General features: G+C 38.7%; 1 protein-coding gene across 5 annotated transcripts in view; it reads right to left on the bottom strand.

Moving 5' to 3' along the window:
- nck2b (NCK adaptor protein 2b) overlaps positions 1-14,688 on the bottom strand; it is a 401,664-nt gene that overhangs the window by 137,031 nt on the left and 249,945 nt on the right. The window contains exon 2 of one of the 5 annotated variants that reach the window (XM_051926799.1): positions 9,594-9,668. The exons of 3 other annotated variants lie outside the window; for them this stretch is intronic. The gene's annotated coding sequence lies outside the window, so the exon portion shown is untranslated. The remainder of the gene's footprint in view (positions 1-9,593; positions 9,669-14,688) is intronic. One more of the 5 variants, XM_051926798.1, reaches the window with a different exon arrangement.

Here is a 14,688-nt window from a genome sequence, read left to right as displayed (position 1 = left end):
AGCGCAGAGGCGCGCATTCATCTCGGATTATTACATCCTGCTAGACTAATCTGCTACACGGCTGCGTTTGAAAAACCGACTTATCCCGGATGAGTTTCACCGGCATTAATGATTAGGAATCTGGTTGGAACAAAACCCTGCATCCACAGGGGTTCACCAGGACCGAGTTTGGGAAACACTGCTGAACACAGACGAAACCGACTCAGGTGAGGAGTTGGAGCGGGCAAAGTGGTTGCAGCTATTGATTATTCAGTGTTGTTTGCCTGGGTGTCTGATCTGCTCAACAGGATCATAAATAAAAGGAAAACAATGTGAAGGCAATGTCACAGGTGATCCTGTGGTATAGCGGGTCCACAGCTCCCCTTCAAAAGCCCATTTTTAAATAAATAATCATCGCACTCACAGTGTAGCGAGGGGCGTGGAAGTGTGGCTGAAACGGTTTCTGGGTAGACTCGTGCTTCGGGCATTTCTCCCGTGTGCAGTGTGTGAGCGAGTGAGGAGAGAGAGAGAAAACCGGTACGTTAGAGTGAGCGAGAGCAGGCTCGAAGGCAATGTGTTTCTGTGGTATAGCGGGTCCATAGCTCCCCTTCAAAAGGCCATTTTTAATCAGGCGATTGACAGTAGTGGAGTCAGGCACAGAGAAGGTCAGCTGCAGAGAGAGTAGCAGGGCCTGAAGCAGGTGAGACGCTAATGAAAAAGAGGCACAGGGTTTATTGGTTTTTAAAGACTGCTTCCTTCATTGTGTTTTAACTTCAGTTTTAAAGGATTGCGCGGCTCTCTCTTGCGCTGCCTGTGTGTGCCTCTGTCTCTCTCTGGCGTTGCCTCTGTGTGTGTGCGCGGCTCTCTCTCTCGCGCTGCCTGTGCGTGCCTCTGTCTCTCTCTGGCGCTGCCTCTGTGTGAACCAAGGTTCCACTGAGGTTGACTAATGAAAAGTCAACGTGGCTCAGAGCTGCAAGTGGACTGTGGCACAGACAAACAGAAATGACGGTATGTTTTCCGAGGCGTCCCGTCCGAGTTGGTGGGCGTGGTTCTGTGATTTTTTCGTCGTATCCAATGGTCTAAGAGTTGGTGGCCGTGGCTCCTTCCTGCGTGCGCCATTGGCGTCTTACTTGTCGGCGGTTTAGTGAATCCACGCCCCTTCCGGCGTGCTTTCCATGGGTGGCTACTTGTCTCCCGGCTTAGTGAATTATATATATAGATTCTGAGAGAAAGAAAAAAAAAGATTTTTCCTTTACTCTTTTCTGCTAAATACAAGTGTAAGTTACAATTTCACTTATCCATGATAACTTGTTCTAGTCCTAGAATGATGAGAGCTCATGCTGCACAAGTTGATAAACTAAAATAAAATCATCGCTCTGGATGGATTAGCAAAAAGCTGGATGAGTAAAGTTTTCAAACGACTTTTCAAATAATTAGTTTTATTTTTGTATGATTTGTACATTTCTTGTGTAGTGCTTACTTTTTTGCTGGACTAATCCTGGCCTCTGCGGTGGGTTGGCACCCTGCCCAGGATTGGTTCCTACCTTGTGCCCTGTGTTGGCTGGGATTGGCTCCAGCTGACCCCCGTGACCCTGTGTTCGGATTCAGCGGGTTGGAAAATGGATGGATGGATGGATAATCCTGGCCTTGCATTTGCAAGATCAATGAATATGGAGGTCATACATTTGCGTTGTCTACAGTTAAATAAAGTATTACTCTCGTTGCCATTTTATTCTTGCATTTATTTAAGGCACTGAGGCAACAGAGAAAATGAACAGAAAACACAAACATCATCAGCAACTCATAGGAAGATGTCCTAATTTCTCTGCATGTGCAAGGCCAATGTTCAAGCTTTACAGAGAGTTTGCAGGCACAGCACAAAGAGGTGAAAATTCATATACAGACATTTATTACTTGATACTTATATCACAAATAATTTTCTCTTTTTGGAACTATCTAAAGAATAAATGTGAATTAAATTCTGGTCTAAGGACTAAAGTCTATTAACTTTTTTCCCTTACTAGGCAAGTGTTAGGCGATGTTCACTTATATAAATGAATGTCATCCATCCTTGTGTAATCCAAACAGAGTATTTTTTTTTAAATTAATATACTAGCACATTGCCATTTGGAGTTTGAGCCTATATTTTGGCTAAGTGATCTGTATTTTTAAAAATCTTTCTTGCATTATAATGCAGATGACAGACCAAATGTCAGGGACAGAGAAAGAGTAAGTATGGCAGAAAACATCTGGGATAAAAATCCAATAAAAATGTTAACTTTCACCTTTAACAAAATGCCACTGCTGCTCAGTGACTACAAGTCCTACAGTTAGAAGAGACAAAAACAGCTTCTAAAGTTCTATATTTTGGTATAAAATGAGAGCCCATGGCAGTTACAAACTTCAAACATAATAATCTTGTATAAACTCCGCAACACAGAACAGAGATGTCAGGTCTTATGGAGAACAATTTAATACTAAGCACACGTCTCAAGACAAATAATAATAATAATAATAATAATAATTCATTACATTTATATAGCGCTTTTCTCAGTACTCAAAGCACTATCCACACAGGAAGGAACCGGGAAGCGAACCCACAATCTTCCACAGTCTCCTTACTGCAAAGCAGCAGCACTACCACTGCGCCACCTGTGAGGACACACAAACACATTCTATGTGTGTTTTCGGTGCATACCTCTTGCTAAGAGGTTCACTGAAAATGGTACAAAATATAAACAGATTGATAAAAGATTTTGAAAAAAAAGAGGATAAAACTCTACTGTTGTGTACAACTGGCAAATATTTAAAAAGCCAAAGTGAATTAAATATACTGCACGTTGGAGTTTCAGATGCATGGTACTGCATGGCACACATGCACACGAGGCTTTGTGTGAGAGATTTTTGCTATACCTACTTTATATATACAGTTAGGTCCATACATATTTGGACAGAGACAACGTTTCTCTAATTTTGGTTCTGTACATTACCACAATGAAATTTAAATGAAACAACTCAGATGTAGTTGAAGTGCAGAGTGCCCCTGAAATGAAGGGATTGTGTTAAAAAAATGCTTTAGTTCCCTCACATTTTTATGCAATCGTTTTGTTCACCCCACTGAATTAAAGCTGAAAGCCTGCACTTCAACTGCATCTGAGTTGTTTCATTTAAAATTCATTGTGGTAATGTACAGAACCAAAATTAGAAAAAAGTTGTCTCTGTCCAAATATTTATGGACCTAACTGTATATACACTGAGTATACTGTACTTTATACATAAAATATGTGTTGTCGTACCTTGCATAACTGAATAAACTTTATGGCACAATAACAATTCAATACATTTATGGTCACTACAGTATATATAATAAGTAGAGCCGAATAATACAGTCAGAGAGGTAGCACATTTCCTCATGTTTGGGTACTTTTCCCCTGTGAGTAAGTTCCAAAACTGTCCATGAGCCCCAGACTTCAACTGAATGTCATCCTGTAGTTTTAAACTCTCATCCTCCACTGTAGAGGAGTTTTAGGTGAAACAGTGTTGCAATTTTTGATGCGGGTGAATCACCCTTAGCATCTTCCCTAAATGGATAGCACTTAAATGTAGAGATTGGCTCAAGTAAAACTGAGTCTTGAAACCGTCTGTCAAAGTCTGACAGGCAATTTTCAATCTGCTCTGTGTAGTGTATGCTGTCAAGTTCCGCACACGCCTTCCATTGCATCTCCAGCTCTGACGCAAGGTTTTGGATGTTCCCCAAAGCAAGGCGCTGCAGCTTTGTGGACAGATGTTACATTTTTCGTTTGAAAGCATTAACTGAGCTAATCATATTGACCATGGAGTTCTCTTTTCCTTGCAGCTGTACATTAGGCTCATTCAGCATGTTGGTCAGATCGGAAAAAAAATGTCTATCGGCCATTGATCATTATTAAGTTGCTTGTATTCTGCATGTTTAATGACAAGGAGAAACTCCTTTTACTCCAGCCAGGGGTCTTGAAATCTCAGCAGGAATTTCTCCCTTGCCATCTGTCTCAACGAAGGCCTCTTTTATCATCTCTCCATCTTGGAAGGACTTCTTATGCTTAATGATCAAGTGACTCACCCGGAACGATGCTTTGGTGTGTCTGCCTTTGCTTTTGAATTTAGCCGAGTGAAAAATGACAGCTGTCCGATTAACTGTGATTTTAATTTCCTCTCCCTTCTCTTTCTCAGATCGCTTTTTGGAAGGAAGTCAGTTTCATAGTTTTTATGAACAGTTCGAAAGTGCCATTCCGCATTTTCCTTCTTTGGAATAGCAATAATAGATTGACAGATCAGAAAAACGCACTTCGATTGTGACATTGTGAGAAAAAAAAATCCTCTTCCAATTCCACATCCAGCCCATACCTTTCCCAAACAGTTTTTTAAAATCCCTTCTTTAGTCGATATAAACTGGAAGGCTAACTAGATCACAGCCGGAGTTTTGCAGTAGCTCGCGCATTTGATCGTGCGTGCAGGATGACCAGTGTGTTAGAAGAAAAGAGATCTCAGACTGGCCGCCCTGTATGTCAATCAAGTGGCAAATGCCATAGGGAGGATATATAATAGACTAACGTTTAAAAAACATTTTTTTTTAATGCAACGCGATCTACCTGCACTACCTTTCCGATCTACCGGTCGACGCATTGGGCACCCCTGCCTTAAACTAATCATCATGCTGCTTCCATCATTCAAAAAGTATAAAACTAATGACACTCACTCCTCTCTACTGCCTTGTTCCTTTTCAGTCTGCTCTATTTTGACACTTAACCTGCTTCTCTCATCACCTATGCCCCCACTGAGGTCTCTTTCCTTCCATACCAGTTTTCTGGATACTGTGCCCACAATTCTTCATGCCGTACAGCACTGATGTTTTTTTGTTTATCAGTCATTCAATCAGTCTGGTGTGTTCTTTGCTGCCTACAGATTGAAAAAGTAATCCTTGTAATGTACAAACTAGCCCTCAACAATCACTAACTTTTATCCAAAATTTTAAACAGTGTTGCATGCTTAGAATTCATTGTTTCCACCCAATTTATTTAACACCTAACAATCAATCATTTTTTTGAACTCTTCTTCTCTGATTATTGTTCTTTATTCTGACCTCCTTCTTTCTGATGATGTTGGGTTTCTTTTTGAGATGACTTTACCACTTCACTGCAGCATTTGATATTCCCAACAACAGGACTCTCCTGAAAGTAACAACTGAATTGTGCTTAACTTACAGGAACATGGTATTCCTGAATGCGCAGTCACTCTTCGTTGATGGCCAAACTAGCTCTCTGCAGCCTTTCTTCTGTGGTATCCCAGCTCTGTTCAGTGTCATCCTACTGGTCCTTGGATTTTAGACTCAGCAAGAATGGCTTCATGTTGTGCTGATACATTGAGGATACCCAACTCTAAAGGACTGTCACTTCTGGCAGTTGTCACGCATGTGTCGGAGAATCACTTTCCAGGCTCATCAAGGGTATGTACTTCCACATCCGGACAGGAGGGGGCATTATGGTTAACAGTATTATCTGGGACTGACTCTGCCCCTTCCTGTCAGAGTTCATATGTGGAGCATAGCAGGACAGATCTCCACCAAGCCAGACCCGCTCTATTGCAAAACTGTGATCTGTTATCATTCCACCACTGCCTACTGTTTTGTTTTACTTTTGCTACATTGCACGCTTGCTTTTCTTTCTGTGCTAAAACCCAACTAGAAACCCAACAATCTTTGAACTTCCTGTATCTTTCCTTGTCCACAAAGCACAACAACCACAGGCAGGTTCATAGTCTGTCTCAGTAATGTAAGTGTACATAGGCCTGTTTATCTCATACAACTGAACTCTCAAAAGTGCCTCCTGAATTGATTACCAGCTTAACTTTCTCACTGAATCTTGTCTCTTATCAAACTATTTTCATGATCTTCTGTCAACAGACCTATAGACATGCACAACAGCCCCTCTGAGCTGCGAATGTCACATCTTGGGTGCAGTCTACCACTGAGTCTACCACTCCATCTCCAATTCTTTTTCACACATTTATTATCTTTCTGTTGCCTCACAACAGGTTCAAAATGAGGCAACCACTGACTTGATTTGAACAAATGTAAGGAACACAACGATTGTATTATTCCAAATCTCTATTGCAGATTTCTTAGTAACTGCTCAATTAGCTTTATGGCTCAGGTTTACAGAACTTGCATACACATAAAAAGGTATGAGACGTGCATATGTAACTTTGCAAGCAATTGTCGGGATTTATAAAAGAAGACTTGACAGGAAACCTGCGTATATTTTTGGCAACTCTGACTAATGTATCTGCTACATTTTGCAAAAAGTGGGAAATGATGACACCCTTGACAAAGTAGGGAAATGCAACCAAACCAGCAAAATGATGACTCACGTGCATAATTCAGATCACTGAGCTGTAATTCTAATATGCACTGACGAGACAAACATATTAAATCTCAAAAATGATGAATATGATATACTCTTTTATTTAACTTTTAAGAAGATCAATTATGCCTAAGCACTTTTTTGCTTTACCTCGGCTTACTACTCAGAATTTAGAAGCCAATACAATCCCTTGTTGTCAATAACTGCATCAAGTAAATATGCAGGTGTGATGCACTCCGTGCATACAAAAAGTTTTAAATCTCACGCCCAGCAGCCTATTTATGCTCAAGCTGTGGAGCGCACTACAGGACTCCTTAAATGTAGGAGGCAGTGATCGGTTGTGTCAGAAGGAAGGCCACTATACTGTACCAGCCCAGAAATGTCTGCAGCATCGTGATTGCATGCACTCTGCTACATAGCATGGTACAAGACAACAATCTTGCACCCCATGACCAACCTACTGACAAATGTATATGTTGCACTGGCATGGTTATTTCACTATAAGGCATACATTAAATGTTTTATCTCGTTGCTCTGCAGCTCTCTCATCTACCACCTCTATACGCTCTGAAATAATGCCACATATTAAGGCATCCCCGATTACTGATACCACTCACAGATCAAAATCAGAGAGCCCAGATGTGTTTTTTCCCTTCTAGTTGCACTCACACTCTTCCAGTGAAGAGCAATATACTTCTTCACCTCTATCTTGAAGTCGTCCCTTATTATTTATTATTTTGTTCTATTTTATTTCGGGCATGGGCAGTAGAACTCATCACATTCATGGCAGCACTAACATGGTGTCATTCAACATTTTTGTGCTTGTTAGTGACACCTGCACTTAAACTACTAAATAAAAGTTCTTTGTGTGCCTTTACGTCAGGGACAAGAACTTCTATTTCTCAATCTTCAAAGTTTTTGCATCTCTTTTTTTTGATGCCATTGTCTCACCTTACAGGTAAATCTGTTCATTATTTACGTATGTGGTTGATTAGCATGCTCCATATATGTTTCTTTCATGATGGCTCTGGGGCAGGGTTCGAAGTGCGTTCACATATGCAAATTTACAGGACGATTGTTATTTAAAAAGGCAAATTGCATACAAATGTGTGCACACAAAGTTTTATAATCTGATTCTTTATGCATTTTCCTCTTTTTGCCGTATGCATATTTGCAGGGTTGACTTCACACACAGTTTTTTAAACGAGATCCCAGGCGTTTCCAGTAATTATGTGCTATGAACATTACGAAGATTCCTGAAGTTGCCACTTGTGGCCTCTCTCCTTCACAATTCAGTGCATTGTGCTTCCATGGATTTCTGGTAAGTATTTTGAGAGATACATGAGGTCACTGCTGATTTGTACTCTGTATGCACACAAAGCAATTAAAGGAAAGGATTGCCATTTTTGTGAAAAGGAATGATAGTAAACTAAACACGTTACACATGTTTCCAAACACAATGGAACTATAATAACGGCTAAAAGGTATCCACAGGAAATGTTTCGCTAAAAAACTCGTACCGTATTTCTCGTCTACAGTTTAGGATTGCAGCATCTCCCCAGTGGCTGGTTATTTTACTGTAATTTATCGAGCTGTCGCAGTTCTCTTGTACTGGACTTTGCTCCCCTCATTGCTTTGAACTGTATTATTCTGTGCTTTATAAAGTGTATTGTGGATGTACCCTCATTTACTGATTATGTATTATACTGTGTACATGTATTATGTATTATGTGTGTGTATCATGTATCATGGTATTAAGCACATCAACAAAGGGTAAAATATAAAATAATAAAAAAAAATGTTTTATGTTTACAATCCAGTTTCTTTGCAAAAACATAAAAATATGACAGATAATAGAAATCTTTGCCTGTGACTTTACATTTAGCATTTCACATTTTTACTTACAAAACACACATTTGTGCAAAATGTTTAGCTCAAAGCTCAAAGATACAATTGCAAAGAAAAAAAAACAAATTAAATAAAAATGGAAGAGTCCTTAATAGAATTAAGCATAACTTGAATTACTGCTAACTATGGGCAAGTTACTAATAGTTATAATGGTAACAGTTGAAGTTCCATGCTATGGTCAGATGGCCCAGGAGAAGAGAAAACAAAAACTACAGCTGGAGAAAGTAAACCTCAATGGGTTGCAAGGACATATGAATGCCCAACATCTCCCAGACAGTTTACAGTCCATAAATGTGATAAATGTATTATTCTTATAATGTGCCCTCATAGAAGATTTGATGCAGCAGGTCTCATCAACTAATGGTGCATCTAAATCTTTCCCAACATCAAAGGTCTGTGCCGAGTACTTTGATCAGGTGGCTGTGACAATGACATTTTTATTACGTATTGTGACATTGCAGGCCTGGAATTAGCAGTTTGTTTGCAGTGCCAATGCAATAATTAAATTCTTGTTGTCCAGATGCAGTAAACAAATGAAGAATTCTTCTCAGCAGTGAGTGTTGGTGGGGAATGGTACCATTAGACAAATGCATTTGATGCCAATTAAAATTATCTTTGATATAAACTCCAATAACAGAAAATTAGAATTATACTAGAAAATAAAAGACTGTTTCAGTGGGACTGAAGTCAAACTCCAACTCCATGCACCACACCTCTTACAGAAAAGGACTAATTGCTGAACCTCTCTGGTCTTTTTACCAGTTACTGCAGGAGCTTGAAAAATTTCTTATAAATTAGAAATGCACTGCAACGAAAGTACATGGCAAAGGTCACAAAGTTTCATCTTAAAAACCAACACTGCAACATTTTCTTAATAAAGAGAATAAATTGTTGCCTTAAATGAAAAAGTAAAAAAATCAGGCAAAATTAACATTCCACTGAAGTACGGAATAGCACTAGCATCTCGAATGTTACTTTAGTCCTTGACAAATAAATATATAGTGTTAGTGAAACATTGTCCCTACAATAAAATTGATTTCTTGGAAGAAAAATAGCAAATCCGACAGAAAATGCAAATTTTGCAATACTCCTGTCAGGCCCTGCAGTTTTGAGACTTGATGTAAAATACACCATGATCAGAAATTAATTGGGCCAACAACTGCTATATATTACACCACAATGAATGCAGTCTGCAGCATTTCTAGTGCACTATTTTTTTCCTCAATGTAGATACAAATCAAGAAGAAGATAGAATAAAAAATATGTGCCATGCATCAGAAAATACATTCTCATTTTTGTAAAACTCACAGTCAGCCGCTTGTTGCATATTTTATTGATCCATCAATGCTGTGTATAAAAGAAAAGAGACATTCAGAGACCCAGCTGAAAAAACAATGAAAAAAGAAATAGAATAACTGTCTTAAAGAGGACAACATCTTAAAAGTAAAGAAACAAAACAAAAATCAGTAACCACTCACACTGGTAGATCTGGACAGCTTCCTAACAGAATACTTATACAGTAAGGCCTGGCAAAATTACAGCCAAACTAAACGCATACGCATCACAGGTACCAAGCGCAGGATACTGGAGGATTGTGCGGCTTTGGCCTATATATGTGTTACTCGTGGCCTATATATGTGTTACTCGGCTTCGTCCAAGCAGCTTCCTAAGACAATGGGTCACAGATATAGTGCCAGGGTTAATCAGACATATATTTAGTTAACTGAATACTTTTCTGCATACAATATTTAATGTCCCCACCACCCTGAGGCTAATATTATTAGTTCAATCGAGCTTCTTTCTCTTCAGCATGCTACATACAATTGCACATGAGTGAAATATTCCTGCTATATATAAACTTTTGCTTTCCTCGTGACTTATTATTTGTTGATAGTTCACTGCAAAACACAATTTTAGAGGAAACTGTGTTTTGTTTTTTTTAAATTCAAACAGGAAATTAGTAGGAATAATGGGAATTGTGAGTATAAATATAATTTCACCACATAGCTGATCCTGTAAAAAAGTGTGGCTTCTGTCAGATCATAATATAATGCTTTGATCTATAATCTTGAACCATTAAAAAAGGTTTGGAGGGTTTTGATCAAAACCAGTATACATTGAATCTTGTATTCCTTTAACTTATTACATACAGCATTGATGTTTACTGGCTGCACATTTACGTGGCCAATGCAATGAAATGAATGTTCTAAGCACTGCACAGATAAAAAAAAACCAGGTTAAAAAAAACCTGTACTATGTACAACATCCACCTCCTCTATATTATATCCATCGGGGACCCCTTTAGTGACCCATGCAAGTGCTTAAACATGCTGTTGTTGTTCCTCATTGTGTTATATGCTGGCCAAGTTGGATGGTATGCCATACCAGTAGTTCTCTGTTTCTGGTTTGCGAATCAGAGTTGTGGTACATTGTGGTCTGACCTCCAAGGGGACACCTTAGTTCTGCTCTTCTCAACCAACCCCATTTCTCTTCACGATTACAGCTGATGCTTGTATAGTGGTGCTGTTTTGCTTGTGGCATTAATTTGTGTGATCACAACAAAAAAGGGCACGCTGCCTAAAAATACCTCAGTCACTACAGCATTATTACTGACAAACATTGAAGAAAAAAAAAAACTGTCAACTAATTTTTTTTTCATTAACATCGCCAAATTTCAATCAAATCCATCACATCCTTATTTGAGATTTTCGGTTATCTGGCTTTTCTGTTGTGGGGGTTTTACTCATAAATATTGATATAAATCAAAATTATTTATTGCATCTAACTAAATTGCCACTTGTTTGGGCTTAAATGACATGAAGGTGTCTGTTTTAACAACATAATTAGGCAGCTTGTTTCAGTCTTGTCATCAAAAACATGGATTAGACACAGAGTTCTACTGCTGAAGTTTAAAATTGAACCAAAATTACAACATTTTTGTACTTGGCAATAGTGTAAGACAATGCTGTTCTGCCTCTGCCTCTTCTATTCTATACTCTCTCTATTTGCTTTTGTAATACAGTATGCAAAGTTAATGGATGATTGAACTTAGTAAAAGCATTTGCTCCATGTTAACTGTTTTAACCATTTCTTTTTCCAGTCTCATACATTTCTGAACCTAGACCTAGTGCTGGGTGGTATACCGGTTCATACCAAAAACCGTTTTTTTATTTTTGTTATGATATGGATTTTCCTTATACCACAACACCGGTTTAAATTGCCTAAACGATTTTCACTGCTACACCGCTAATCACAGAGGTGTTGCACGGGGACTCTTGTTCACTGCTACACCGCTAAATAGGTAGTGGTAGTGTAGGTATTGCGCGGTGAAAATGGACAGAGAACATTCTGAAACTGAAGCTGTAGCTGATGATAAAGTTGAACATGATGACACAGAAGAACTTTTGCCGAAAAAAAAGGAGTCATGGCTGTTGCCTGGAGATACTTTGGTTTTAAAAGGTCGGATGTGGACCATTATGTTCAAATGTGTAAATACTGTTTCTATACTACTGGATAATACTGCAAGCCAAGTTGTACTTGTTTTATTTTTTTTCAATACAGTGTAATGTACCTGGGTACTGTGTAATAGTGTGATGACATGTTGACTTTATTCTCGACATTTCTACTTTATTCTCGCCGTTTATGTCAAGATTAAAGTGGACATGTTGACTTTATTCTCGTAATTTGTCATTTAAGTAGAACATCGTAAACTAAACTTCATCGTAAAATGAATATTTAATTTACTAGATTTTCTCAAACCCCGTCATAAGTTATATAGCACATTAAATGCTTTGTGTTGTGTTCCCCGCGCCATGTTAAATCGGTACGTGCTACTTAAACTGACTTCCTCTTGTACTGAGGAGGCGTCTGCAGCGATTGCCGCACAGAATACATTCACTTCATGATATTCCTGCTCTCTCTTCTTGATATAATTTTCATGATGAAATGCATTAAAGCATGCATTAATCATGTGGGGGCAAGGCAGCGTGGAAGTTGCACTGCTGCCTCAAAGCAAAGGTGTCTCGGGTGTACCCTGCCTTGAATTTGCATGTTTTTCTGGTGGGTTTACTCGGCGTGCTTCAGTTTCCTTTCAAAGTCATGTAGTATGTGGGGTTTTGTTCTTTTATATTGACCCTGCTAGTGTATGTTTTGCTCGTTTCACCTTGCGATGTGCTGGTGACTCGTTCAGGATTTGTTCCTGCCTTGCACACAATGCTTGCTGGGATGGGCACAACCCTGAATGGATGACATAATTAAACATGTATAACGAAGATATTTTTAAAGTTCTGAACACTCTGTGGGCTAAGTTTATAACTAGTTTTAATTTCACAAAGATGTTTATCTTGTGGCGATTGGTTATGTGGTGAAAGAAAAAGGAAGGATAGGAACTGGAGTTTTGGTACATCAGACAGACAGCACGTGTGCAATAAAGAAGAAGAACATCCATTGAATTCTGTGTTCGACCACCAGATCACAAACCCAACATTTACACAATATTTAAGTTAAACCTGTGCGATAGCTATTCATACATCCAGTTTTTTGGAGCCTCGTCACACCTGCCATAAAGTTCTCTGCACTGAATGTACACCTGGGGACCCCTTACTGCGAGGGAGCAGCACTACCGCCTCACTACCGTGCATGTTTAATACCTGCTTTAATGCATTTCATCATAAAAATGATATCAAGTATTTATCTTAGCATTCTAAATTTTCAGAGAGCAGGAATATCATGAAGTGAACGGATTCTGTGCGGTGATCGCTGTCTCCTCTTAGTGCGGAGGAAGTCAGTTTAAGAAGCGTAGTGATTAACAACTGGGTCGGAGAACACTTAACACAAAGCATTTAATGTGCTACATTAACTTATGATGGGGTTTGAGAAAATCTAGTAAATTAAACATTGATTTTAGGATGAAGTTTAGTTTATGACATTCTATTTTAATTATAAAATAAACTATGAGAATAAAGTGGAAATGTTGACTTTAATCTCGACATAAGCGTCAAAATTAAAGTGGAAATGTCAAGAATAAAATCAACATGTCAGCTTTATTCTCGACATATAGTTTGTTTTTTTCTTCCGTGTCTGTATTTTTTTTTCTTCACTGTGGCCCTAATATGATTCCGTAGGGCTATACCACAAATAGCATTATAAATGCAAGTTGCAGTTTTATTATTTATGTATATAGCTTACCTTGAAGCAAGGTCCATATTAATGCAGTTTGCCTAAATGATGATTCAGTTGGTAAAGATATCATCACCAAGTTGCACTTGTTTTATTTTATTTTAATTTGGTGAATACTGTGTAATGCACCTGGGCTTGAAGTCTTGAAGTAATAGTGCAACTATCAGTAATAATACTATTATTTATTTTATTGTTATTATTTATTAGTTTACTGCGGTGGGTTGGCACCCTGCCCGGGACTGGTTCCTGCCTTGTGCCCTGTGTTGGCTGGGATTGGCTCCAGCAGACCCCCATGACCCTGTGTTCGGATTCAGCGGGTTGGATAATGGATGGATTTATTAGTTTAAATATTATGCAGTTTAATGATGGTAAATCTGTTTAAAAAGTCACTTTAATGTGTCAGTGGACAGAGATGGTTAACATTAACAGAAAGTGTAGTTGGTTTACAAAAAATATTTACTGTTTATTCCTTTTCTAAGACATGTTCAGTGCAATACATCTTTTGACAAGCACCTCTGGATATTTTACTAAGTCTAAATGCCTCTTTGGATGGTTGAAAATATGTTGTCAAAATTTTAGTTTAAGTTTTTGCAAAATTTGTTCAATAAAAAGGTTCTATATTTTGACTGCAACTGTCATGCAATGTGATTCCTTCTCTTCATTAGTGCCACCCACTTGAAAACTATCACTTTATGGGGCCATGCAAACCTGTATTAATACTTGTGTGCACATTAAAATTTTTTTTGTACAATGTACAATTCTCATGACAGTGGAATAGCCAGTCTACTGCAGTAATTTCAGTGGAAAATGTGGTTAACATCCACTCATGCATGGGAAAAAAATACCGTCAAATACCGTGAAACCGGGATAATTTAGAAAAATACTGTGATATAGAATTTTGGTCATACCGCCCACCCCTACCTAGACCTCACAGTCACATAAACCTTAGAATAATGACTATTTTATACTTAATTTACACCAGATCTTCCTGTCTGGTCCAATATACACATTCCAAGGAAGGAAGAATTAAAAGAGTCAACATGAATCCATATTACTAACCGAGAATGGTAAACCGGATATGGACGCAGGGACCTGCCCATGGACGCAGGAGACATAGTGCGCAGGCGCCACACAAAGCCCCCCTCCCCAGAGCGAAACGGGAGAGACTACGAACCGTCTGACATGCCGCAAGCAGGATAAAGTGAGGTCAGAAATAAAAGACAGA

This window comes from Erpetoichthys calabaricus, chromosome 4 (assembly GCF_900747795.2).
Source record: "Erpetoichthys calabaricus chromosome 4, fErpCal1.3, whole genome shotgun sequence".
Lineage (NCBI taxonomy): Eukaryota > Metazoa > Chordata > Cladistia > Polypteriformes > Polypteridae > Erpetoichthys > Erpetoichthys calabaricus.
The sequence above is the reverse complement of the archived record's forward strand: the minus strand, read 5'-3'. Positions and strand labels throughout refer to the sequence as shown.